Source organism: Elephantulus edwardii, unplaced genomic scaffold, assembly GCF_000299155.1.
Source record: "Elephantulus edwardii isolate Elephantulus edwardi_28Jun2011 unplaced genomic scaffold, EleEdw1.0 scaffold00165, whole genome shotgun sequence".
NCBI lineage: Eukaryota > Metazoa > Chordata > Mammalia > Macroscelidea > Macroscelididae > Elephantulus > Elephantulus edwardii.
The window spans coordinates 5862932-5867001 of NW_006399915.1; positions in this window are offsets into that span (position 1 = coordinate 5862932).

The window sequence follows — 4070 nt, forward strand, 5'->3', positions numbered from 1 at the left end:
AACAACAACAACAGCAACAAATCATTCTCCCAAATCCAAACAGGAAAAATTGAGGATTTCTATTAATTTTTACAGCCTGAAGTTCACGAAACGGGCAATCAAGATGCATTAATAATTGTTAGTAACTGGAATGCCAAAGGAGGAGACAATGAGGAAAAAATAGTAGTTAGAAAGTATGGTCTTGATGACAGAAATGAGACTGGATATTGAATGATTGAATTTTTATGCTTAATGATTTATTCATTGCAAATACCTATTTTAAAAACACGAAAGGCGATATTATACATGGACCTCACTGGGTAGACTGCACAGGACTCAGATTGAATATATCTGTGGAAAGAATCATTGAAGAAGTTCAGCATCAGTAGTCAAAACCAGGCCTAGTGCTCACTGTGGAATAGACCATCAATTATTTATGTGCAAGTTCTAATTAAAACTGAAGAAAATGAAAGTAAGTCCACAAGAATCAAAATACAACTTTAAGTCTTTTCACCTGACTTTAAAAAGTATGCCTGTTGTTTTTCACACCAACCTTTCCCTTTTCCTTTTTCAGTCCCTCTCTCTACCCATCCAATTGTGAAGGAAAAAAAAAATAATGTCCAGAATAATTTTGAGGCATTGAATACTCATGACCATATGTGTTATGGGATGACATAAAAAAAAAAACCCGTCCAAAATGGATGTCAGACATGACTCTGAAAATCTTACTAGAGTTCCAAGAAGCCAAAACACAGGAGATGCCAAAACAAGAATTGAACAGAAGATTTTGAAGGGAGCTTGAGAAGGTAAAGCAAAGTATATAATGGAATGGTTAAAGAGCTGAAGTTGGTGAATAAAAAGGGAAGAACTCACTCAGCATTTCTAAAGTTGATAGAATTGAGAAACAAATTCAAGCATCAAGTTGCAATACTGAGAGATGCTGTGGGAAGAAATCTTGAATGATCCAGAAGCATCAAACAAAGATGGAAAAATATAGTCATTGTCCCCAAAAGAAAAATTTCAAGTAATACCATATGAACAAGTGCTAATGGTAATGAATGCAAAAGTTCAAGCTGCACTGAAGGCACTGGCAAAAAATAAGGCTCAAGGAATCAATGGAATATCAATTGTCTTGTTTCAAATGGTAATCCTGAACGTGCTAACCAGTCTGTTTATGCCTCCTGACCTTTGTGTTAACAGTACAGCATACTACGGACTACGTCACCTGAGCTGTCTCCAGAGCTTCTTACCAAACACTTGTTGTTGTGTACGTTAGAGTCAGAACCGACCCACAGATGACCTTCCAGTGGGTTTTCAAAGGCAGTTCATCTGGAAGGAGATTGTCCATCCTTCTCCCGCCTTGCAGCTGGTGATCTCGAATGCCTTTGGGATTGCAGTGCAGCTTCTTGTCATTAGGCCACAAGATTTAATACCTATTTGATAGTGAATGAAGGACCTAAAGCTACTAAGTAAGGTTTTCTTTCCCATTCCCCTACACAAAAAGCAGAACCACTTCAAATAAGAAAATGCCCTAGTTGCTACTAATATTTTTTATGCTCAGCTAAAGTCTGCAGACTTTTCTTGTTTTCTTGTTGTGTACGATCGAGTCGGATCTGACTGGCACAAGAGGAGATTGCCCCTCCTTCTCCATCGAAGCATCTGATGGATTCGAAGAGCTTACCTTCAGAATTGCAGCACAGCTTCTTGCCACTAGACCACCACAGCTCCCTCAGATCCGCAGACTTTTGAAATAACTTTTTTTTTTCTTTCTGGATTCATATAGACCAAACCCCAAACCTGTTTTCCAATCTGTTCCAGCTTGTGGCTATCCTGTGTACTGCAGAGTCGCAGTGCTCCGGAGAATTTGCTAGGTTGCCATATTCACTGAAGCACATTGCCAGGCCTTTTGCCCGTAGTGCTGTGGGTGGGTTCAGACCACCAACAGCACTTTGGTGACTAGTTAAATGCAGACTGTTTGCGCCAGTTTTATGAAAAGTGTTCTTTGATTTCTTAGGTTTTTTACATGCTTACAACAAAATAAAATAGATGCCGTCAAGTCTGAATGGATTCATAGCTGACCCTCCAGCAGTTTTTCATAGACACTAAACTGTATGGAGGAGATTGCCCATCTTTTTTTCTTGGGAGCAGCTGGTGAATTCAAACTGCGTGCCTGTGGGTTGGCAGTGCAGTTCCTTAGCACTGGGCCGTCAGTGATCCCTAAATAGAGAAATTTGAAAAATTAAAATTTTGTCTGAGTCATTTAGAAGAGTTGGAAAATGTTGCAGTCTTCGAATAGTTACATCTTAAGCTAGTTTGATCAAGTTTTCTTAAAATAACCTTTTATGGGGAATTGGTAAATAGCTTGAGAAGTGGGTAAGAGCAAAGGAAAAAAGAGCTAATCAATTTAAGGGAAATGTTGCTGCAGTTTGTTTTTATAATTTATTCTAAGGGATTTCCCCCCCTATTGTCAAAGCAGCTCAGATATATTATGTTAGATGTGGAAAATACCAGATAGCACAAAGGAATGGTAATTAAAAAAAAAAAAAAGCTAGTAACACCAAATAAAGCCACTGTAAATTTTCCAGTAGACTTTCTTCATATCCATTTGTATTTTTATTGTAAAAGGTGAATCAAAAGACCAAGGCAGTGGATGCCACTGACTGGTACTAGGGTTGGAATGGTAGGGATCATGAATATATTTTTGAACAATGTTAATAAACTTGCTGATGAATAAACTGAGTAAGAATTAACTGATAAAGTAGTTCAGTGAAGATCTCCCGAGTTTTGGTTTGAGCTACCACATGTACTATAGAAGTTGTTGTTTGCCATCAAGTCGGAACTGACCCATAGCATACCCTCTAGTGGGTTTTCAGAGGCAATAAAATATATGGGAGCAAATTACTCTTCCTTCTCTCAAAATATATGAGTCAATGGGAACAAAAGGAGCAAACGTAACATGAGGATGGCCAAGTCTGACTTCTAGCTGCTTCATAAAAGGGAACTTTCCCAATCAATGCTATCCAAAGCAGCAAACAGGTAGCTCTGCTAGGTTAGACACACCACCCCCTGTGCTCCTGCACTTATTTCCAGTAATCACTGGGTTTGATATTCGTTATTAACTCACAGATTTTATTTACAGTTGTGGTACCAAGAGTGGGGTTTATTAGGGAAATAGATAAGGGGAGTGGGTGAGGAAATCAACAGCAAAACACAATTCCTTAAGTCAGAAAAGTCCAAGTTTCTGTTCTGCAAAACAAATTCAAGAAGACTCTGGTTTTCTCAATCATCCAGCAAGATTTGCCTCAAAGCAGTTGTAAGTCAGCTTCCCCTTCAAGCATCTGGCCAACAAAACTTTAACTGTGACAAGCACAAATGCAAGAAGCCTCAGTTTACACCTTGCCACAGTCTCTTCACCATCATCATCAGGGTCTTGCTCTCACCAAGGTGTTACTCCAGTCTCTCTCAAGTCTTCCGAACAGGGAAACACTTCCTGGTTCAAAATTGGGAAGCATTTATGCCAGGGATGTTTTCTTTCTCCATACCTTTTCAGTCTATGTGCAGAACAGATCATCCTGGAGGCTGGGCTCTATGAGAAGAAATGTGGTATCAGGGTTGGAGAAAGACTCATCAATAACCTACATTATGCAGATGACGCAACCTTGCTTGCTGAAACTGAGAAGGACCTGAAGCACTTGCAGAAGTTCAAGGACTACAGCCTTCAATATGGATTGAAGCTCAAAATCAAGAAAACAAAAATTCTCACCACTGGGCCAATTGGCAGCATCATGACAGATGGTGAAGAGACTGAGATTATTAACAGGTCCAGTTTGCTTGGTTCCACAGTCAACACTCTTAGTATCAGCAGCCAAGAAATCAAAAGATGAATCTTAGTGGGAAAGTCTGTTGTCAGGGACATCTCCAGAGTCTGAAGAGCAATGATGCCAGTCTGGAGACTAAGGTGCACCTGATCTAGGCCATGAGCGGCAGCATGGGATGACAAGGCAAAATATTACAATGAAATGTGCAAGGAGTTGGAGTCAGAAAATCAAAAGGGCCAAACTCACTCAGCATATCTTAAGCTCAAGGAACTG